We start from the raw sequence: 25,235 nt of genomic DNA, 5'->3' as shown, positions 1-25,235 counted from the left end.
GCCTAATTGATTCTATGAGTCTACAATAATCTGAGGGGAAAAAAAATTTGATCAATTTTATTATGGAGTTTATCTTAGTGGAAGGATTTTTTTTTTCCTAGCTAAAAAGAAGGGAAAACTTGTGTCACAGAACTGGGATTGCTTCAAATTGTTCAATATGGAACTACAGTGACATTAAAAGATGAAGAGAGTTCCCATCAGAACAAAGACATCCTCATTTTTCATTGTCTTACCTCATTAGAGATAGATGACATGAATTCAAGAGTAATACACATTTCCTAGGGCAGGAACGCATTCAGTACTACCCTTCAGAGATCAACTTAACAGTGCCAGAGGGTTTCACGTACTGAAAATTTTATTTTACTTCATATACTAAATGCATACAGAGAGGCATCCAAAACTACTAGTCCTAATCTTTGAACAAGAAATGTACAGAAATTCATAGTACAGCAGGAACAGGGAAGGAACAGAAGGAACAGCTGCACAAGTAAATGGAAGCAGAATTTGATAGGAAACTGAATAAAGGCACTGACTAAATTACTAGCTTCACTCTCCATATTTTTAGATGTGGAAAGTTTTATTTCCTTAAATTATTTATAGGATTAAATTAACAACAGTTTTAAAACACATAATAACATTTAATAACACTACAATAACTTCTAAAGTGACTATTACTACAAAAACACGCCAAATTGATGAATAATAGGGTTTTCATACATTAAACACATGAAATATCGCATTTAAAATTATTAGCTTACATAGTTTTGAATTGCAGTAGCTGCCATCTTCAATAATAAATGTTGAGTTTGGATGAATACAAATTACATTATAGTACAATCGAGATAAGTGCCAAGTAGATTTTACTATGGAAATTTTTAGGGGCAGGAGCATAACAGAACATCTCCTTTGTCTAAGAAAAGGTGCTTTTCTCCAGTGACTAGATTCCATATCACCATTTACCATCATTTGCTACCACACTCTGGGCCTGGCCATCCAGCCAGTTCTTAACACAGCAAAGAATGGCACTGTCCAAACTGTGGGCTGACAGCTTTTCTAAGAGTATGATGCAGCAGACAGTGTCAAAGGCTTTGCTGGAGTCCAAACAGGCAACATCCACAGCCTTTCCCCCACCCACTAGACAAATCACCCGTCATAAAATACCAAGCTGGTCAGTCAGCCCCAATGGCCACAGCCCATGCTGGCTGGGTCGGATCCCTTGGTTATCAACTGCACCACTCAGCTCAGTGTCATCTGCAAACTTGCTGAGAGTGCACCAAATGGCTTTGTCTATGTCATTAATGAACGTACTAAATAATACTTGTCCAATATGGATCCCTGAGGGATACTTGTCACCAATGGCCACTGGGACTCTGAGATGCTGACCACCAGCCTCCGGCTGCCCCCATCTGATCACCTTCCTGTCCATCTAACAGTCCACCTGTTAATCCATCTCTCTCCAATCTAGAAAGAGAGATTTTGCAGGGGACCATGTCAAAGGCTTAACGTAAGTCCAGATAAATGCAACTTTACCTTTCCCTCATCCAGTGACTCCATCCTAGAAGGTTGTTCAGACAGGATTTTACCTTGGTGAAGCTGTACTAACTGTCCTAAACCACCTCCCTGCCCTGCACGTGTCTTAGCATAGGTTCTATGAGGAACTATTCCATCATCTTCCTGGGGACAGAGGTGAGGCTGACGGGTTGGTCGTTCCCAGACTCCTCCTTTCTACGCTGTTTAAAGATAGGTACAATATTTCTCTTATTCCAGTCACCTGGGACTTCATCTGACTCTCATGTCACTTCCAGCATCTCAGAGAATAGTTTGGCAACTACATCAGCCTATTTCCTCAGGATTCTAGAATGCATCTCATGAGACTTATGAACATTCAAGTTCCTCAGGTTATGAACCTAATCTTCACTTACAGTGGGACACTCTTTGTTCCTCCAGTCCCTATCCTGCTTGGCACCCATTTAAGAGGCTTGGGAAGAGAGTCTGACTTTGAAAACTGAGGCCAAAAAATTGTTGAGTACATCAGCCTTCTCCTCATCTGTTGTTACGAGTTTTACAGCACTGTTCATGAAGCTTCTACACCTTCTCTGACCTTCTTTTTCTGGTTAACATATCTGTAGAAACCTTTATTATTTTTTGAGTCCTTCGCAAGGTTCAATTCCATCTTTGCTATGGCCTCCCTCTTCCCATCCCTTCACAACTATATTTCATCTCTATACTTGTCCCAGATCACCATCCTAGGTTCAGCTACCTATGTATTTTCTTCTTTCCCTTTAATTTGACCAACAGATCCCTGCTCAGACGTGCCAGTGTATTGTCTTCCTTACCTGATTTGGAATCAGGTCCAAATCCCAAGATAGCTCCTGGGAATTGCTAGCTTTTACTCTCTGTGGGAAAATAGGTACATAAGAAGTGCTTTTTAAATTTAGGGTGTGTATTCGATTCCTAAATATTTACAATTCTGGAATAATATACACCCATATCAAAGATCAGAGTTGGCTTATTTGTTTCTAGTAAACTAAGTTTTTGTAGTGACTTACCAGTCTGTTTATACAACATCTGATTCAGGCATCATTAAGACAAGTCTGGAAACTTAATTATTTTAATGGGACTTGGATGATCTCCCAGATGATAAGGAGCAGTGACACCTTTTTTAAGTTTTCTGTTACATTCCTCTGAGCAGCAAAGATGCCTGAGTAACTTTCTGCTAGCAAAAGTGACAATTCCACTGTCCATTCCCCTGCTTCTTGTCTGAATCCTCCCCTCCCTTGTGTTACATGGATTTGAGGATACCTTGCTGAGCCAATTCTATTTATCAGCCTGGCAAAATGCTGATAAGCTACAGTTGGTCTACAGTTTTGTAAGCATTTTTGCTGAGATGCTGAAATGAAGTTATTCACAAAAGCTCCAGCAAAACATCAAGGTGAGCTGAGCAAGGACTGCAGAGACAGGACTGAGGGAAAGAAAAATGAGATGGAGAAGAGCTCCCTCCTTTTGAATTTGCAATCTTCCAAGCTAGTTCACTCCAGCCAGTGAAAGAATTTCTGTTAACATAAGTTTCTGTTACTTTTACAAAATCTGGATGATGTTCTCCTCTTCCATCTCTCCATCCTGTCTGTCAGTGTTAATGGATCCAGGGACAGGACTCCACTCCCTGAATTAGGCTCTGGAAGAAAAAAAATTGTTGTCCAGAAATGTTTAAATCTGGCATTTTTCTGCAAGATGAAGTAATAGCACATTAGTGAAGTGCTCATTTGATAGAAACTAACTTTCCCAGCCCAGGATCATGACACAAAATTCAGTAGGTATTACTACAAGAAGACATCAGACCCAGCTTCCTGTAACCATCAGTAAGTTACCAGTATATAAGGATAATCTCAGGTAAAAGTTTTGTGTCCTGTTAATTCTACACTCATACAATGGAAAATCTGCCTAAACCTCCCAGATGATCTGAGACTGTATAAACCTAACATGAATCATAGATTAACCACGATTAAAACATTTCTCTTGAAGTCACTGACTATGGCTGTCTGTCTCAGTACACAGTGATTCAGCAAAGAGAAAGTACAATCTTGGAGAAGCCAAGGGTGAACAAAAATGGAAAGAAACCCACTGTTTGCATTAGGATGGTGTACCATTACACTCTGAACACACATCCTTTTCTAGTTCTACATTACCTTATGGACACATCCATCTGCTGATCACTGCCTCTGTCCACCCTGACTCCCAGGCAGAATTTACTATCACTTTGAAATGTCAGCATTGCTGCTGCCAAGACAGCTTCAGTGTTCACTCTTAGGAAAAATCTTGTATTTATACCCATTATCTTAGCCCATCTCAATTTCACTGCAATTTTGACATGAACAGTTCTATTGAGAAGTTTAGGTGAGTGATAGTTCATAGTGAGCGGATCTGGCAGTGTGGTAATAAGCAGCTGGAAAAGTAACCCTTCCACCAGTTTGAAAAGCACTCTTCTTCCTGAACATTTACAGGTTACCACAGCAGCACCACTGACTATTGTTTTACAATATTGCACCTGTAACTATGTATTGGCATGTGTAAGGGTAAGAAACTAATTTCTCTTTGACAATACTGAATTTCATTTGGACAGAGTTCTGGCAAACAGAACACTTAAGACAGGTTTTGGATCTGCAAATGCTCAATGAAGGACATTGACAAGATTGTTACCAAACTGACAGGCCACTGAGGTACATAAAAGTTCATTTATTCATCAGCCCAACAGTCCTTACTCCGAATAAAAAAGGACTGATTAACATATCAGCAACAGATCTGATTTTCTATGTTAAAAGGTTGAAATTCTATGCTTTTGTTTTCTGACAGTTAAGGTTTTCATCTTTGGCTGAGAAAATATTATTTTGCCCACATTGCAAAAAAAGTAATACCATTTAAAAGTAAGAAAGAATCAGGAGCTTACTTCATTTTCTTTACAAATAGAGTTGAAAGGGGCCTCAGGACTTTATCTGGTCCATGTTTTGTCCAAGAGTTACTTATATGTATGCAGATCTTTCACATTTGCCTTCAATTCTTTCACAATTTGTTCTTCTAAATTTCATTGGATGGAATTTTCTGAAAGTATCAGTATTCCCCAGTTTGAGAATATCTTAGCGTTGATACTGTCTAACTGTTAGAAATAAGGTGGAATGTGGTGGGGGAGGATTCCAAATTTTAGAACACAATTAGTAAGAAAGAGCTCAATGCTTGAGGAAGAAAAATAATGGATTACAAGTCCAGTTTTGCATCTTCTCCTTTGCCATTTTGTGAAGAGACTGAAGGCACTGGAAAGGAAGGGTTTAATTTCATTCACATTTCTACTCATCCAATTATCGTCACTAAAGCTTTCAGAAGAATCAGATAAAGGCTTACCTACATGATGTGTTAGGCTCATAAGAGAAGTTTCTGCCCTATTCAAAGGCACAATTCAGCTATTTAATTTTTTGTTTTCTTTTTCTACATTCTGTTGAACTCAAATAAATCCTCCTTTTGTTCACTCAGAAATGAACATGACTATGGCTGTGAGAGAGGGGTATTCTTCCACAGTATTCCGAGAGGAATTGATCTGTGTTCTCATAAGAGGAAGAATAGCACAACCATAATCAAAAAGAAAAAAAAAAAAAAGCCACATCAGAGCATTTGTAATCAAATCAGAATTCCATTCTTTGAAAGATGTTATTGATTTTTAGAAATTTCAATTGAATTATAAGGAAGAGATTACCGTGTCTTATTTGACAGAGGACCCAAGCATTCATCCTGAGTATTGAGCTACTCTGATGTCACTTCTCCTGAGGTGAAGAATTTCTCATATCAGACCCTTCTGATACAAGATTAGATACTTGAATTTGCATTTCCTCTATCCGCAACCAAGAGCATTGAAAAGTGTGAATTTATTTCTCATCAGAAGTCATTACTGAACACCATATAGAACACTTTTATTAATTTTTCTTTATTCTGTCCAAACTGAAGGCATTATTTGTATTTTAAAAAATGCAAGAAATCCTTTCTGCTGAATATTTCCCAAAAGATATTTTGCTTTGATGAGAAAAAAATGTTATGAAAGGTAAGAAATCATTGCAAAATAAAGTTTCATTCTCTGTATAATTGTTTTAAGAATATAAGCTTAAAAAATTACATTTAGTAATATTAGCTTTTATTTGCACGCTGAATTTGTTAAAATTAAGTCATTTTGCACAAAACCAGAAAGAACACGAAGTTTATGCTAAGTGCAACAATGTGCAGTCACATTTTTTCGGTAAAATTTGATCAGCTGCTGCTAAGAAGGTGAGTTCTGCCCATGTTCCAAAGAAAAAACAGAATTCTTGAGAAGAACCAGTGCATTTGGCAGTCTTATTATAGAGGAAGGAAATTATTCTCTGGGTGTTGAATTTTTCAAGTTGGTTGAAGCGTAATGCTAATAACACCAAGGTTGTGGTTTTGATCCCTATATGGGTCATTCCTCTAAGAGCTGGACTTGACGATCCTTATTAATGGATGATGATCCTTCTAACTCAGAATATTCTGTGATTCTCTGACAAAGCACTAGAGTCATTAGCAGAAGCACTGTGTACTTCTCCAAACTTGGTTTGCATATGTTAAGTAGAGACTGACTTTTTGTCCCACTGCTTCTCAGATGGTTTGATCCTTGCGAAACACACCTCATCCCCTCACAGTTCTTAGCACACCAGGATCATTACCAAACTGAGACTCCCAAAGCCTGTTACGCTTTTAGTGCACAAAAAGATGGTTTTCTAACCCTATGCTACACTAGAGAAGCTTTCTAATATTACTGCTCCACTTGTTCCAACTGGTCAAGATGAAAAAAAAGGCTGAATTTAAGAAAAGCTACCATACAAGAACAGAAAGAAGAGAGAAGCTAGGGGTACAAGATAAGGAAGCTCAGTAAATAGGAAGATAGGAGCAAACTGATAGGGAATATGCCACAGAGTCAATGGGAAGAAAAAGACCTTGTGATCTGTGGAACCACAATGAAGAGCTGTTGTGGTTTAATGGTGGCCCAATGCCAGGCACTCATGACAGTCGCTTGCTCACCCTCCCTTCCACAGCCAGGCAGAGGAGGGAAAAGGGAAAAAAAAAGTTTCATGAAACTCAAATGTTTCATGAGTGAGATAAGGACCAGAGAAATATTTCAAGGGCAAAACAGGCTCAACTTCAGTTGTAAAGTGAAATTTACTACTAACAGAATCAGAGTAGGATAATGAGAAGTAAAATAAGCCCTTAAACACTTTTTCCCCCAGCCCCTCCCTTCCTTCCAACCGACAGTGTGGGGAGACAGGACATGGGGGTTTGGTCAGCTCATCACTGAGATTTTCTTCCGCTACTCCGGGAGAGGAGTCAGTCCTTACCCTGTGAGACCGTGGGGTCCCTCCCACAGGAGACAGCTCTCTGTTAACTTCTCTGGTGTGGGTCCACTCTCACAAGCAGCAGCCAAAAGGCACCTGCTGCAGCATGAGCCCCTTCCATGGGCAGACAGTCCAAAACTGCTGCGACGTAGCTCTTCCCACAGGATGCAGTCCTCCAAGGACAGGCTGTTCCAGCAGGGAAAGCAGGGACCCCCTCTCTCCACGGGGTCCTCCCCTGGATCACAGCCTCCTCCAGGCATCCACCTGCTCTGGCTTGGGCACCTTCCCCACGGGCTGCAGGGCACAGCTGCTTCACCATGGTCTCACCACAGCCTGAAGAGGAACCTCGGCTCTGGCGCCTGGAACACCTCCTCCCCTCCTTCTCCACTGACCTTGGTGTTGCCATGTTGCTCCCCTCACACATTCCCACCTCCTGATCTTCTCTGACCGGAGGCAAAACCCTAACTTTGTTCTGATTTTGTTCTTAAATATGTCATCACAGAGGCGTTACCAGCCTCTCCCATTGGCCCAGCAGCACCTTCAGAGCCATCAGCCATTGGCTCTGGAGGACACGGGGGAAGCTTCCAGCAGCTTCTCGCAGGAGCCGCCTCTGTGGCTCACCCTGCTTCCAAAAACCAGGCTGTGCCAAACCAATACAAGAGCCAAGAGAATAACTGAGAACTAAACCACCAGCAGAGGCTGAGGAGATTGGAAGGAAAAGGGAAAACTGTGTGGTAGTAAGTACAACATATCTGCTACTGTTAGACGACACTTTTTGTTGGAAATTAATATATTACATGTATCAGCATTTCTTTGTTATGTGAAATATATGATTTAGTGCTTTTCATAGTTGTGACTAGACTTTTTTTCCATAATACATCAAAAGAAGAAGTAGTTTTCTTCACCAGAAGCATTCCAAAACTGTATGCTTAAATGTAATTTGTTCATAAATGAAAATAAGTTAAAGAAAAGTAAACCATCATTTTGAAGTTTGATTATATATTATGATTTGAATTTAAACAAACCTTTCACATGAAACAAAGCACTCTGAGGGTGCCTTTCAGGACCTGAGTTATTTTTCTTTTGTTATGTAGCAATGAAAGAATGTAATTCTGCATTAGAAATAGCACTGCCAGCATGTCAGGGGAGGTGATCCTTCCTCTCTATTAAGCCTTGGTGTGGCACTGAGTCCAGTCCTTGACTGAGAGGTATGGACCTACTTCAGCAGACCCAGCAAAGGGTTACTAAAAAGATTAAGGGACTGGAATATCTCCAATCTAATGAAAGACCGAGAGAGTTGAGGCTCTATGGGATCTTATCAATGTGTACAAACACCTGAAGGGACAGTTTAAAGAGGGAGCCAGACTCTTTTCCGATGTGTCCAGTGACAGGAATAGAGGCAATGAGCCTCACTTCAAACACAGAAGCATCTGTTAAACTTCAGGAAACACTGATCCCTGGAACAGATTGTCCAGAATGGTCCGGGGAAACCAGCTCTAGGTGTCCCTGCTTAAGCAGGGTGTTGGATCAGCTGGCCCACAGAAGGTGTCTTCCACCTTCAGCCTTTCTGTGGTCCTGTGATTCTATGATTTCAGAGGCTATCTGGCTTCAAGCTTGAGGTTAAACAACAAACCAAATGAAAGCATCTCAAAGTTGACACATTTTTGATTAAACACTTAATTACTTTCGGAGTTAAATAATCAGTCTTGATTGCTATATTATCCTGATAGAGGATAATACTATTATTAACAGTGCAATTTTCAAATTTCTAATATTTAGTTTTAAAAGGAAAAAAAAAAAAAGATGCTTCAAACAATACATGATTAGAATATTTAGCTTTCAAATAAAGTTGTCTAGTTATAAAATTCCTATATTACCATTTACAGTGCAATTTTAAGTGAGCTTTATGATACTGTCGATTTGCATAATTTATGGAATGATTCCTTTTTAAATAGAGTTCGTAGCTTATAAAAGGCTCAGAAAAAGGACTGAAAATGCAAGACAATTAAATCTCCTGAACTCTGAGTAGTGAACTCATTGAGCCCAGTAGTCTGTGAATACTGGTATTATTAAAAGAGTGTTCTTTTAATAATATTATCTTTTCTGAAGCTGCTTTATCCTATAGCTAAGCAAAACTTGAATTTCAGTAAAGGATTAATAGAACAGGTTACCGTCCTCTTCCAAGACAGTACATGAAAATTACATTTCTTAAGTAGTTTTATTACTTGCAGTCATTAACATTTGAAATCTGTAGAAAGCTGGGGAGGTGAAATGAGAGTCCCAGGCAGTTGAATGTCTGTGCACAATCATAGTCTCTAAAAGATTTCTTGTGTCTGTAAAAATGCCCTTAGGTCCTGCAAAGCCTATAGTATAATCTGTAATAAGAATTTTGGCCATTCCTGATAATGGCAAACCTTACAAACCTCTTCCTGACTTTGGTTTTCTACCAAAGCTATTCATGTATATATTTATTCATGAATTTGCAACAACAATTTCTGTGAGGAGGCCTTCCTCATTCACATCTGCAAACTGAGGATAGGGTCTGATTCTTCAGAGTAATTCAGCAGTCTCATGACCAGGCTGGTCTCAGATAGGTCGTAAGTTTTCCCTGTTAGGTGATTAAAAACCGTGGTTTATGGAGCTGAGGAGGAAGGAAAGTCATGTTTCAGTATGTAAGAGATGATACAGTCACACTATCTTAGAATTCTGTTTGAACATCATTTTTCAAAAGTGAGAGGTAGTGTGTATACAGTCAGGAGGAGTATACTGGACTTGGGATGGACAAAAAAAAATACCTACGTATGACTATTATTTTTTTAGCATTAAGAAAAATTTGGCAATTAAATGATGTCCAGAGAGAAAGTTATCAGAGGATTACATTAAATTGTAAGAATATTTATACTTGTGTATATATTATATGTGTTGATGTGTTCACCCACATGCACACCTCCAGAAGACAGACTAGCAGTGAAAAAAAAAATCTGTCATGTGCAAAGAGATTTAAATAGATGACCCAAGATGTTTTTTCCAGTCATTTTATCTGGTGATTAGGAATAGAAATTTAAATAAAAAGTTCATAGAGTGCAAGTTCATGCAATATCCAGGCTCAGAACTCATTAACATGTTTTCAGTGCTTTTTTTAAGCACACAGTAAGTTGCATTTTTAAAAACAGTTTATATAGATTGCAACAAAAAATGGCACAGGAAAAAAAACAGTTGTCAACATCAATTAAGAGAAAACTATCCAAAACAAAAATAAGCTGATTACAACAGAGGAAGAATTCTCTTCTCCCTGAAGATTTCTTATAGTTGCCATGAGAACTTAAATGTGTAACTGAAACTGAGAGGAGGGAGGATGACTTCACATGAAGATGAGTTATTTAGGTGTGACAAGAAAATATATAAATAAATTCCTTGTTTAGCTTAGAAATAAGATCAATATTGGAAGGCTTATTAAGGTTTTTTCCCTATTTAAATGTTAAGCTTTATAGATTTATAAGCATATAATATTGATGAGCGGTATATATGCACGCACATGTCTTATTATTTTAAACTATTTTTATTATTACCTGTACCCAAACTGTGTGTTTAACATTTTGCAAAGATTGCAAGGATCAGCAAAGGCTGATAATAGAAGAACAGAAGATTTTTTTCTGAATGAGAATAAGATTGATAAACAGTTCCCTGAATGTGACAATGACAGTCATCAGACATCTTCTTCTGTAAGATATTTTAGGTGTTCAGGTTTCAAAACAAGCTGATGATCTCATCAAATCCCAGCCCTTTCCATATGTGTGAACCTTTTACCTGCCCAAAGCAGAATGCAGTAATACAGAATAATTTATTTCCTTATGCTAATAACGTTGTTCTTGATCTGCATATCACATTTGAAAAATTAAATTAAAAATCGTGGGAGTTTGGGGAGTTTCCTTTTTTTTGTTTTCCTCTTTTATTTTCCATCTTTTTAAGTCTGATAATGAGTAACTGATAGAACTGATAGTCTGAGCAAGTTCTTTGACCTCTCACATGCTCCAACTTACAGGCGGAAATTGCACTTCCCTCCTTTTGTTTGGAAAATGAGAGAAGCCTAGAGTAAAAAAAATGGAGTGGAAAGAAAAATAAGTAAATTAAACTCTTTAGTTACTAAATAGAAAATCAAAGCATTCTCTTTTTTTCTGTCTTGCTTTTTACCCAAAACAATATAATTCTTATTTTATTTTCCATAAGGCTTTTTTCAAAGATTAGTAACTTATTGCTTCAGTTCTAAGGAGACCCAACCATGTAATTTCTTTGCTTTAAATATAAAGGTAACATGGGTAAATCAGGAATGCATTTTATCAAGTCTTGCTAAATTTCCATTAGTTCTCACAGCTATAGATTTCACTCAACTTGAAAAGAAAAATAATGACCCTTTGAAAGAAAAACATTTAATTTCTTAAATATGTAATTAATATGATACAAAATTCCTTGAATCAATCAGCCAAAGGTGAGAGTGTCATTGAGGAGTGATCTGAAGGCCTATTTTACTGAGCTTCTTCAAGTAAAAGTGTAAAACACATCCGAATAGTCTAAATAAAAAATTCAAGCATGAAAAACACTGAGTTTATCCTTCTGTCACTGCTGAATATTTAGTTCTGATCTTGAACAGCAGCACAGTTGCCTATTGTGATTCTCAAGTAGATATCTTTTAATTTTCTTTTGTTTCATGAATACAAGTTCCTATCACTAAACTTCAATATCCCTTGACTTAGGAGGAAAAATGCTATCATTATTGTGTGGAAGTCAGAATTCCAGGTCATCAGTATCAACCATTTAATAGTATCATTGAATGCCAGTGAGCTGCGTGCAGTACAAAGTAAATACTTATAATTAACTGGCATAGCATAATTATAATTAATTAACTGCCATGATTACTAAGCTGCGTGTAGATCTGGGGGTTTTATCTTTTGAAAATAGATTAAAGTTCTGTCTGAAAAATAAAATTCTATTCAATGAACTTCTAGCTTTGGACTTATGAACCTATAGCAGCTACAAATTGATGATTCAGAATTGTTTTAAAGGTTGGGGAAACCTGGGAATCTATCTAAATGCATAAATCTGAATATTTGCCAGTAAACAAAGAAATTTGTGTATCTCCAAGGATTTAAATGAAATCCTAGCTACAAAATTAAGATGTATTTTGCATAATGCAGGGTACTGCAGAGAATTCTTTTGTGGGGATGTTCAAAAGTAATCTTTCAAATTGAAACTCACTGTAAAAATCCATTTGCTGTAATTGATTTCTAAAGTGTGGTACATATAGAAGGCAGTGTTTCTATAATGAACAATTAATCTTATCAGAACATGGTTTTTTTTAATCTAATAAAATGTGGATTATTTGATTGTTTTGAATAGAAATGGGCAAAAAAATTATATTGTCAATAGACAAATTTATTAAAATAAGTTTTATTTTAGTTCCTTATTTTTGAGTTACTCAGGGTAGCTTTATATAAATGTTTCATTGTCTTTTCATGTCTTACTTTTGCTTCTGGCATTGTGACCTCTCACTTTCTAGAGCTTAATGACTTTGAGCTCTAAGAAATCAAGGTGGCTACTTGTGGAAATATTATTATTTTTTTCATACAGGGCTAGGTCTTAGATATATAAGGACCTCAGCTTTCAAGTAAAAAAAAGAAGTTCATTAACTTTTAACTATAAAGAAAAGCTTTTGAAACTTTGGCAGGGCAAAACAAGGTTTCAAACTTCAAGAAGAAAACAAAAGAACAAAATGTGTTCCTTCTCAGATAAACTTAATTAGATCATCGTTATAACATAATTAAACAGTCTATCTCCATCATAGTTGATTGTCTTTATTATAATCTTCATCATCTGGGAAAGGAGGAGAGCCAGCCAATGCTTATTGGACATTTAAACTGAAAAGCGTAGATTTAGATGAGCTATTAGGAAGAACCTCTTCACTCTGAGATACTGGAACAGGTTGTCCAGAGAAGGTGTGCACGTTCCATTCCTGGAAGTGCTCAAGGCCAGGTTGGACGGGGCTTTAAGCAACCTGGTCCAGTGGAAGGCATCCCTGTGCTAGTTCCTGCTATATGAGACTATGTCAGAAATTGTATACTTCTGCTTTACTGAATACTAATCTCTTGCACTAATCTATGTGTCTCTTGTCTAGAGAAGATGAATAGAGAGGTTTGGCTTAACTGTTTGGCTGATTTTGTAGCCAGTGAGAAGACATAAATGTCTCCAAAGTGCAGACAATTTGATCCAAGATACTTACAGAACACGAGTTCAATTCTTTCTGGAATTCTGTACACCAACCTGCCCTTTATCAGCTGTGAAGGGAGTGAAGAGAAACTCTTCTGTTAACTGGTGGTAAGATGTTCCAATCCCATTTAAATATAGGTATTTACCTATATTAGGTGTACCTCACATTTACAGTTAGATCAAATATGAACATGTGCAAAATTACCAGTTGAGACAGGATTGCTGTAGTTTTGAATTGAGCTTACTGAACCTGACCACTTCCTGATTTTGAGCCCTAGGCCCCTCTCTTTAGTTTATCCTTATAGTTATTTAGGTGAAACTTCAATTGAGTCTTAATTATTTGAACTTATTTGGTGCTAATTATTTAAAATTTAAGAGTATTTAATCAATGTTCTGTGGGCACAGTATATTTTTCAGTTTCATGCCCCATAAAAGGAAAATATTAGTATTTTTTTTCCTCAATACCTAAAGAGAAACAAAAGGGAATGACCTGCACTTAAACCTAATACACAGCGACAGACACGGTTAGATCTCCAACAGATTACTCCTTTCCACAAATGAGCAAATGATCTATACATGATTCCAATTTAGTTAATGATGTGACTTTGCTACAAAAGAATTCCTCATTTACAAATAGAAGAAAGGTCTGTGAAACATATTAGCTATTCTGTTCATTCTACCCATTAGCATCAGTACCTTAGGTAGAAGATAAAGTTTCAGGTTGTGGTTAAAGAGGGATATTTTCCATTTGCAGACAGTCTACAGAAGAGTAACAGAGGTGATCAATAGAAATCACTGGAAAAACTGGATTTGCTTTGTCTAGACAGAAAAAGACTAAGGTGAGATATGATAGGAGTCTTCTAATGTGTAAAAGGGAGCTGAAAGAGAATGGGAATAATTTATTATTTTTTTCCTGGGTACAAAGTAATGGACTTGGAGTTCATCAAAAATGACTGTGGGAGGTATTTAAAAAGAATGTCAGCTTTGAAGACAGGTCTGCAATTGAGTAGGTTGTCTGGGAAGGTATGTACTCTGCATCACTGAAGATATTTTAGAACAGGTTAGATGAATATGTGTCTTGGGTGGGTTAGTTATAGCTGATCCTGCCTTGGATGTGCAGACTCAGCCAGAAGACCTTTCAAGCTCTGATCTATGACTCAATAGAAACAATACTAACCTCCTCTGTAACACACTTTCATATCTACTGTTAAAATGCTAAATGCTATCTTCAGATCCAGAAGTGAAATTAATTAAAATGTAGTGAAAAAAAATTACTGTATTTTTTACTTGAACATATTTTACACCATTAAATTTACCAGAAGAATTAACAGACAAATAGGTGAACATATTTGGAGGTTACAACTGTATAATTAATTTCTCTAAAAACCAAGACTACACTGAGTTACTTCTGGAGTTTGGGTGTCTCTGATGCCAATTTATAAATGAGATGAAGATTACAGAAAAAAAATTTTCTTTCACTGTTCTAAACTCTATTTATATTCACCTGTAGATACTACAAAGCTGCTTTTTTAACTTCTTTCTTGGCTTACTGGCAACATCACCTCCATTTGTAGAAAACTGTGAGGTTATGTGAGCCCAGTCTTCAATCTGACTGTGCAACAGGATCATATTTCCTGTCATTCCTAAACTGAAAGCTACTTTAAGCATGTTTTTAAAGTATTATGAGGTTTTCTTGTAAATGCCAGTTAACTCTTAATGCAACAACTGTGAATACAGCTAAACCAAAAACTACATATAAATCATAATTTTTAAATTCCCTATAACAATAACTATTTATTTGTGAGTTAATGAGTCTTATGAGTAAGAACTGAGAAATATGCAACATAAAATTTATTTTCTATATTTTGTTTGAGTTTAGCTTTTAGGGGGAGGGATTAGTGTGCATTTTTTATTATTTTTATATACAAGATACTAATTTAAGGGTAAGGTTTCAATACATACCTGTTGAATGGTAGTCTGTGGTTTTGACTTTTAGAAGACTACTGCAGTAAAGAATCCTTTGGTGAAATTAGATCAGATTTTGATCAATGCTTTTTGCATTATTTATGTTTACTTTTAAAACATTTTTGCCATGATAATGAAGCCTCGGTGGTATGCAACCTTTCAAAGGGATGCTAATATTAGCTCTTTGTTTCTTAACAACCATTGCCTATTTGGTGCAAATTATGGAGACTAAAGCTTGAAAAGTGTGTTTAAGAAAGATTCACAGTTTAACTTGCACTAAATAAATCATCGTAGAGTGCTCTGAAGGTAGAAAATATAATTCATATCACAACTGTTATTGATGGAGAAAGAATAAAGTAAAATATGTGCTCTTGAGGATATCCACTATTTAATCTTAGTTGTGAATTTTCTTAGTTTAATGGACTGATTTTCTCAAGATAATATAAAATATACTAGAAACAGGGAAAGATTTAAACATCTTTCCATGTTCTCCAGATAGACTATCCTCCAGTCTTTTTATTGACTTGCATAATATCAATGAAAAATTTATTCTGTAGAATATAGCACCATAGGTTGGATTAGCAAAAAAAATTGAAATTATAGCCACTGGTATTTCTAAGCATCTCAGGCAGGAATCCAGAAGAGATCAATGTGTCAGGCACCAAAAGAGCTGAAAAGTAGGGTTTAGCCAGCTCAGTAATTTTAGATGTAGCTGGGGTGAAGCTTCTAGTTATGCAGTGTTGCTGCTTCCTAAGTGTCTTCCAGCAGTGGATTTCCACTGGACCTTTCTCAAAAAAACCACTGTAATAATATTTAACACTAATCAGAATACCTCCAATGACATTATTGTTATATCTGAGGGCATTTGAAATATTTTTTTACCAGTGTTTCTGTCTTTCAGTTGCTGCTTCTTTAGCTGTTCTGATGCAATGCAACAAAAATAGATCCCGTTTCACCTTTATGCTCCTACTTGAAGTTAAGCATTTTGCTATAGATATTTACACTAAAGCTCTTTACACGTTAGTGAGAGAAAGATGTCAGGATACACTGCATTTGTGGCAATTGTAGTCCCAGCCTTGGGGATAGGTCCCCAGTTTAAAAAGAAGGACGCAGTCCAGATGGATTTAATCCACTGTGCTGCATAATTGGTCCTTGCATGAGCAGCTTGCATGAAAATGCAAATTTTTGCTTTGCTAGCGTAATAGAACTCTCATCATAAGCATAGTGGATTTCGATGCACATATACTTATTCACAATGCCCAAGGCCTTTCTTACTAATAAGTATCAAATTTAGAGAGCATGGATATGCATATTTGGAAACAGAGGTTTACTTCCCTGAGGACATTTTACTGTCAAAATGCAAATGCCCACTGACTCTAAGTACTGTGCAGCTTAATATCAGCTGAACATTGGCAGTGAGAATTCTTTTGGGCTTTTAGGGGTAGCATTTTTTAGATTTGGAAAGAAAACATTACATAAATCATTCAGAATCAGGGTCTAAATATTTCCTTTAGAAGAACAACTAAATGCCTACAGTAATACAAAGCAAATAAAAATATGTATTAACTGACATTTGCAAATTCATCATCTGTCTTAAATATATTAAGGATGGTGTTTATGTTTTTTTCATCTTGTTTTACTCAATGTTGTTTCTCATAGTTTGTTTATAGTTTATCATTATAAGAATCCTACAGTGATTCTCCTTTCAGCTCCAGAGAATGGTTGCTTAGAATGAGCAATCAATTATCAAGCAGAGTTTTGCTCAGGAAGCTATTGACTACAAAGTTCACAGGTGTTTGTGAGATGCCTTTTCAATTATTTGAAACTCTTAAAGTCAAATGCAGGTTAGGTACTACTGATGAACCTTTCAAATGCAAGATTCTCTCCTCATCTAGGTGAATAAAGGAAAGTAAAATAAAAATAGCTTGGAAAATAAGTAGGTTTTCCACATGATATATTTCCTTTTTTCCTGGAAACATATAATTTCAGCTTCACAGATGATTTGTCTCCTTCATTCTGACAAATAAATAGATATTTCACAATTAACTAATAATGTTACTTTTCTTTCCAAATCTCTAATGGAGAGTTATGTCAGAGCAGAGCTGGTGTCTATTTGTAGGACTACTTTAACCCAGCAACATATCACGATCATCACCAATTTTCAACTCACTTTTTCTGTGAAAGATTTCTGAACACAGGCAGTCTGGGATAGCTGAAATTAGGGATGAACCCAGAAAAAAGCAGAAGAGAGGGAATGATCTAGAAGTAGATCAGAAGTTAATTACTTTCCACTATAACTGTTGTATATATATGCTTGATATCCAGTTATCTTTCATAATGATTTGTATGCAGTGAAAGAATCTCAATGCATCTCAAAGAACAGAGGTACCATTTACAAAGCCTACTTACATCCTTATTTTAGATGAAAGGTTTAAATTTAATTAAAATTTAAACAACGGGTTTTCTTTCCTCCTTTCCTCACTCTCTTCATATTACTATCTCAATGATAAGTGTTTTGAAGCAGTGTCACTCTTTTAAGACCCATCAGTAGAGCAATTAGCTCAATCAGGACCTGTTTTCCTCTGACAGCTCTGCACATTAATCACGACAGCATTTCTAAACTTTTTTTCCATTTCACAAGTAATTAAATAGGAAACCCAAGAAGGACTAGTCCAAGAGATCTTAGATGTACTAACTGCCTAATTTTGTCAAAAAATACCTTAGTTAGCATAGTATTTCATAATTATTATGGATGTGAATCATGTCACCCACTTATAACTGCATGTAGCTTCTAGCATTACAGCCACAGATAAACTATGCTTATGGGGAACCTATAGGCCATAGATTAACATCCTCTTAACTACAATGTCCTCTTCAAAGAGGCCTATATCTCAGCACTGATTTTGTCAATGTCTATGCTGTAAAAAAAAGAAAATAAAGTTTATTTTTCTGATAAATAACTTTCTTATGAATGTAAAACAATATATGAAATACAGAGCAGTCAACATTCTTTAGAAAAATGCTTATGTTTTATATTGTTACCCAATATTTTGTCAGAAATAGTTAAAAAATTAGGTATTTTGCTTTCCAGGTAAACATGTAACCATCTCTCAGTTACTGATCACTTGTGGGACAGAGGGTTGAAGCCAGCCCTCTGTGCATAGTCACGTGTAACTAATAGTATAACTTCACGTTCGTGTACCTGCAGGTAGCTTCATAAGCAGAAAGCACCTTCCAATTCCATTGAAAATGTATAAGCTAAAAGACAGTCTATCTATTTATTCAAAACTATTGTATCTCTGCAAAGCCATCATGAGTAGCAAGCAAAGGTATACATACATGTAAAAGGTTCCCCTTCAAGTTTAAATTTATTTACTGCTAAAACTCAAGTGGAAAAGAACATAATGGTGGACTAATTTCCCTGTGACAGATTATATTTTTGTGTGTGATAGTGACAAGATGGTAACTTTATCTCTGGAAGAAAAGTGTCACTTCTTGCACCAGATCATGTAATGGGAAAATGTGGAATGAAATCCTTATTTTCTTATCTTCTCTTGTAATAAGCACACATGACTAAGATAGATCCATGGAAAATATTTTTTAGTTAGAATACAATTAAAGGGTAGGTACAGACTTTCTACCATAATTTTTTTAGCAGGAATACGCTTATATGTTGTATGATTTTTCTCCTGTGCAAGTTGCCAGTGAACTGAAAAGAAAGAGCATTAAAGCATGATATACAAATGGAAGGTTCAAAGCAGTGTAAACAAGACAATGAGGGTGACTGCCTTTAAAATCTAGGAAACTGAAAATTGGTTAAGAAAAGACAGATAGATGCCTACAGAAAACCAAAAAGATATGGTAAAACTGTACTTGTTAGCATACTGGGTACAGGACTAAACCATATAAGAAAATTTCCCACAAAGCCAAGTGAGATAGAAATGTTTGTCACTGGAACAAGGTCACATCTCCCATACTCATCCCTTATGGACTCCTGGTGTGCTTGCAGCAGCACTGGGACCTGGGGTTTTAAGTCCAGAACCTCACTGTTTTTACAGATAAGCCACTCCAAGAGTTTTAACAGAAGAAGTGCTGGATCCTCAGCCCTGAATGAACTCACCTCAGGAATCTTCCAAAGCCACAGACTACTGAAGAACAAAAGATTAATTTTTTGAGCAGCAGCACACTGCAGTTAGGCAACACTGCATTTCCAGGTTTTTTTCTTAGAAATTTTCCACTTTTGTTGTAGCCTTTCCACTTTTGTTTTAGAAGTTCAATGAAACTGGTACTTGCATTCAGGAAATAGGAATCCTCACAAGAAAGAGACCTAGTTTTTTAGACAATCTTCTATCCAGCTAAGAGTTGTGAAGACTTTTGATAGACATCATATCAAAAGCAGGCTCTTGGTAACTTTGAAGAATTTTTAGAGAAGAAATGTAAGAACTATGGAAGAAAGCAAGAAAAATGTATTTGAAAATCCAGTAAGTACCAAGAGAAACAGATTATATGGCATCAGTTAGGGCTCAATCTTGGTAAATTGAATGAGAAATTAAAAGTAGATTTCCATGGAAATCACAGATTGCATTTGATAGTAGAATAATCCTTCTGGTTTTAAATGCCTTTCATCTTAATGGAGGACTTTTTTCAAGGTGTCTTGATGTTAATCCTTCATTTAAATCTTAATAACTGTGCCATACCTAAGGGAGGTCCGGTGTAATGGTTTCTGAAAATCCAAACCATGATCTACATATCAGAAAAGCTAAATGTAAAAATAGTGGAAAAGACTGTTAAATGTGTCTGTTACATCCTTGAATTTCCAGAGATGCAGCCATACGTGTGCGTTCACATGCAGGCACACATCTGCAGACATGTTTTGAGGTACAAGGCTCAGTAGAATTGAAAATAAGTCCTCCATCTATGCCATGTAAAAAAATAATCATGAGGGGATGGTAAGAGGAATACCAGCAAAATGGGAATCTCTGCTAAGTGGTCTTCCTAACTTTTAAAATACACAGTCAATGCTTACATGTTAATGTAGAGGTTGTATTTTGGCCTAGTTGAATCTGGCTCATATCTTGCACATTTTATTAACATCCATAATATGGCATAGATAATTCTGTCTGATTTCCGTCATGCATACCAATGATTTGATATATTCTTATGCGTTGAATACATTAATTGCTCTGGGGAAAAACAGACACAATATCTATGTATATGTTTAATCTTTGCAGTATATAGAAGGGATAAAAAAATTTAAAAAAAATATTCCTTCTTAAAGAAATTTGCCTTACAAATATATACAGTATAAAGACATTATTGCTGTTTTAAGATTACATTTATAAATGTATGCCAATGTTTTTCTTATCTCTGTTGTGTTTTACATCTTTCACTATAATTCACAAACTGCACTTGATCTACATTTCTTGCTACAACCTGGTTCATTTCAGTTCTGTTGCTGACTTCTCAGTTATTATATATGCAATTAATTTCCTTATACTCTTTCTTCTATCTGTATTTCTCTTCCAGGTAATGGCAAATAACATGCTTGGCTTGTTATTCAAAACAAATTTTGGATTTTACAATACGTAGAACAATTAGTAGTAAACAATGAAGAAGAGAAGAGCTCAAGATCAGCCAAGGTATTTATAAGAGTGATCAACGCACTGTACCTTTGAATTAATTTGAATGTATATAACTGTGGACTAGAAAAGAGATTACTTTTGTGTAAGTGGGAGGCAAGGAAGAACAAGAAAAAAGCAAGTGTATCACTTTGAAATAGAGGCAGAAAAGAGAAACTTTTAAAAGGGGAAGTTGTAAAACTTGAGAATGTGGTTATAAAAAACCCAGCAGTGAACGTGAATTTTTTTGTGAAAATGTACTAGACTCTCTCTTCCTTCAAAGGCAATGCTAATCCTAAAAGGTCAAAAGAATATGAATATGAAACACCATTGCGAAAGAAAATCTTTAAAATGCATGGGCCAGATCATGCCGTTTTCTCAGTAATGCATGCACCTTCCCACTGGTTGAAACAAGTGTCTCAGTAGGGCGCAGATTCCTGCTGCTCATGTTGAACAGTACAAAGAATGGGCCTAACTGTGAACTGTGAAATAAGAATCTTCTCAGAAAGAGAAGTGGTGTTGGATGAGGTAAATAAAACATGATGACACTTGTCTAGACAACCACTGGCGCTGAACTAATTGTGAATTTCAATCTTGGAATACACTGTTGTATTATCCAAACAACATCTCACCATGCTTACCTTCCAAAGTGTTGCTCTTAGCATCTGTGTGCCACATGCAGTAGCAGTGGTTTTCAGCTGTGGTATTTTAGTAGCATGAAAGCAGTGTTCTTCGTTCATTCTGACATCATATTCCCCTAGGGAATCCTGAAGTTCATCAGTAGCTTAAGAATGGTTTCTTTATGAAGGGTTTTTTCTGGTGTAGTCAGGTCAGTGATTTTTTATCAGAAAAAGCATTTACAGGAAACTAGTGAAACATTCCTAGAAGTACATTTCTACATGAAAAATGTTCCTGGAACCATTTAAAATTGGTTCTCTGACAATTGGTTTAGGAGGGATGGAGCCATGCTGTTAAAGAGGGGGGAAACAAAAAATTTGTAAAGACTGTGAGGAAGATCATATCACAAACACCATTGCTCCAGCAATTATTTTTAAGTTTGGATGACCACAGGTGGAAAAAGGATTTACACCTCTAATATCCTGCACCAGTGATCCAGACTGACTTTTGAGTAAAAGGAGGCCTCTGCTTTTGTGAGGCAAGGTGGGGGGAAATAATAATCTCACAGAGCAGTATGTTTCCATTACAGTATAGCACCACCTTTCTAAGACTTGGCTTGATTTCTTCTTAAAGCACTTTCTTGTGTATGGACTGAATAGATAGATGACTAGTTTACAGACATATTATATGAGAAGCCTGAGATTCATAATGCTGGACAGCCTTTCAACCAGAAATTAGATTTCTAAAACAGATGTTTGTGCAGTTTGTTTCTGTCTCCTTCCTGTTTTAGTTCTTTGCTACTGTCATGCTTTAACCCCATCCAGCAACAAAGTACCACTCAGCCACTTGCTTACTTAGCCCCAGTGGGATGGGTGAGAGAATAAGAAAAGTAAAAGAAGAAAAGTAAATCATGGGGGTTGAGATAAAGACAGGTTAATAGATAAAGCAAAAGGTTTGCACACAAGCAGCACAAAAGAATTCATTCACTTTGCATGGGCATCAGGTGTTCAGCCATTCCCAGGAAATCAGGGCTCCATCATACATAATGGTCACTTGAGAAGACAAATGCCATCTCCAAATGTACGCCACTTCCTCTTCTACATCTTGATGTGCTGAGCATGACATATGGTCTGGGATATCACTTGTGTCACTTGGGTCAGCTTCTGGCACCTCCAACCTCTTCAACAGCGGAGTGGCATGAGAGGCAGAAAAGGCCTCTTGGGCAAGCTCTGCTCAGCAGTAACAAAAACATCTCTGTATTACACTGTTTGAATCACAACCCCAAAATATATCCCCATAACAGCTTGTATGGTAAAAATGATATCTATCCCAGCCCAGAACAACCCATTCATAACCCCTTATTCTATATAATTTACATCATGGTCAGGTTTCATTCTATCCAATACTTCTTCACTAACCACCACCCCATCTTCACATCCTTTGATATCATATGCAGCTTTACTTCCCTTAATCTTTGCACCACACTTGCAAAACATCCCAAAAATTCCCGTTGTGTTGCTGATTTAGCCCATGACTTTGGGCTCCATTGCTTATGGTGGAGCACAGCTATTCTCAGGACCAACCACCAGTGCTTAAACTATTGAATAAGGAAAGCTAATTTGCCATGTAATTTGGCATATTGGGTGTCTTCTAGGCCTACATGAGATTTAAATGTGACTTCCTGGAAGTCTCATCTTTCTGCATTTAATGAGTACTTTACTCATAGACACACCTAAACTTCTGGGAATCAAAAGTCGAAATCATAAAGCAAAAGTAACTAATCTCAACCAGTGAATAACAAGTTTGTATGTTGAAGAAGAAAAATATGGAATAGGATCTTTTTACAAAAATAATTATTTGAACAGTAGAAGAAAGCAAATATATTCATAAAATCATTGTTCACAGAGAAGTTAAGCAAAAAATTTTCTGAATAAATTATTCACTGAAAAATATTCACTCAAATCCCTCTACATTAGGCCTCTGAATTTTTCCAGAATCTATGAAAAATGGCATTTAAGTCGTGCCAGAATGCAACTGTAAAATCTCCAGCTGAAAACTGTAAAACATAGAGCTGAAGGAGGAAGTATAAATACTCACAAGCACCTGCCATATCAAAAACGAATCACGATTCTCATTGAAGCAAGTTGAGGTCTTTACAAGAATCTTAATCAGCACTCTTCAGACAGCTTATCTCACTAGAGACAATGAGCAAGGAGTCCTCTACTGTTTAGAGTCTCTGAACATATAATTTTAAAAGGAATTATTTGTAGATTAAATTTAAAATACATTAAATTAAGATTTTTTTTTTCTTTTAAGTAATTCAGTTGTTTTGTTCTATAAGTCAATAATGTTATGTGATGCCTAGGTACTGACTCTAAGTTGCTGGAAAAAACATCCCAGCCAGAATTATTAAACAAAGTTTTCTCTAGAAATTAAGAGTAGCTGACCCCATAACTAGTGTAAATCCTTCTGTGCAGGTTCCTGTGACATGCTCAATATTATCAGCTGTCCTAAGGGAACTACAAAAATAAGCAGCAAGTTATGTCCTTGGTCAAGCTATTGAACATAAAAATACTAGTAAGGAGTACTTACATTTTTTTAAACTTTGGAAGATAAATGTTTCCTATTAGATTATTTAATGAATATTTAATATTGTGCACATATTGTGAATCCCCTTACATTCTCTTCCTTGGAGACAGAGCTACAAAAGTTGGAACCTTTCTTTGAAATCATAATTTTTTTTTTCAGTCAATAAAAATTTACATCCATTTATAGCAGTTAAGTATGTACATATTTTTATGGAGTTGGTGTTGAATTTAAATGCATAGGTGAACTTCCAATCCCTTTGAGTTTGTGCCTGAAGGTGCTTAGTAGGGGACAACTGGATTACTGAAGAAGCAGCACAGGCTTGACCATAAAAATCTCCAGTACTAGTAACAACTATTCTGTATGTATTTGTCCTACTCTGGGTTCAAAAAGTGCTCTTCCTACTACCCTTGTATACATCTTCCTTTGTTATTTGCAGCTCTGGCTGCCTTTTGTAAGCCAGGGTACTCAATATCCATACCAGGTCCACTGGCAGAGGAAAATAATGAACTTCAAAAACAGCCTGTAGAATGTTTGTACTTGTATATAAATAATGCAAATAACCACAAAACATTCTTCGTTAGGAAGGGATGGTGACATACACTCTTCTTTCCAGGATTTCTAATGGGGGAAAAAATGAGATTTTTAAAAATGGAAAGTTTTTTGTCTTCTATTTATTCTTCTAATAAATAAACAAAGGTTCTGCAACAAGTAATGTTTTGTCTTCAATTGAAATAGTCTCTTAAATTAACTATTAAATTCCTTTGCAAAATAAATAATCAAAAAACAACAAAAACCAAAACAAAACAACAAAAAAAACCCACAAAGCCAAAATGAATATAAAACAAACCAACCAACCAAAAAACAACAATTCACCCCCCCAAAAAAATATGTAAAACTCAAAAGAAATGTAAAGCAGTATTGGAAGAGAAAACAAATCAGAAAAGTTTTCTGAAACCAGTGTTTATCTCCTGATGCTTTTTATTCTGTTTGAAAAATAAGAGGTTTTTTTTCTGGGACTGAAATAAGATATTGACACACGCATATATACATGGATAAATAATAGGCAAGAATAGAAATTTAGGAAATTATGTAAATTTCTTTGAGATTTTTTAAGGATGGATGACCATTTCAAGATAAAAAAAAAAATCTCCACCTAGACAAAAGCACATCTGCTCTGAAACCTTCTCTCTTGAGAATGCATTTCCTGTTAGCAATTTTAAAAGGTCTGAGCTAAATTTACCTTGAATTCAAATTACCTGTAAAAGTCTTGAAAAGTACCTTCCAACATGCATTTTGAATT

General features: G+C 36.2%; 2 long non-coding RNA genes across 3 annotated transcripts; one reads left to right on the top strand and one right to left on the bottom strand.

Moving 5' to 3' along the window:
• Window positions 1–337: 337 nt before the first annotated feature.
• LOC107205217 lies at window positions 338–7,490 on the bottom strand. Its single transcript, XR_001521890.1, has 2 exons — window positions 6,888–7,490; window positions 338–3,175 (listed from the first exon to the last, which is right to left on the bottom strand). It is a non-coding gene; the product is annotated as an uncharacterized LOC107205217 (long non-coding RNA).
• Window positions 7,485–20,668, top strand: LOC107205216. Of its 2 annotated transcripts, none has more exons than XR_001521889.1 (5): window positions 7,485–7,621; window positions 13,102–13,253; window positions 13,900–13,984; window positions 19,169–19,591; window positions 20,637–20,668. It is a non-coding gene; the product is annotated as an uncharacterized LOC107205216 (long non-coding RNA). The 2 variants fall into 2 exon arrangements; XR_004497672.1 differs by having other exon boundaries at window positions 13,054–13,253.
• The last annotated feature ends 4,567 nt before the right edge of the window (window positions 20,669–25,235 follow it).

Source organism: Parus major, chromosome 1A, assembly GCF_001522545.3.
Source record: "Parus major isolate Abel chromosome 1A, Parus_major1.1, whole genome shotgun sequence".
Lineage (NCBI taxonomy): Eukaryota > Metazoa > Chordata > Aves > Passeriformes > Paridae > Parus > Parus major.
Note: the sequence above shows the minus strand (reverse complement) of the source record. Positions and strands in the feature narration are given on the sequence as shown.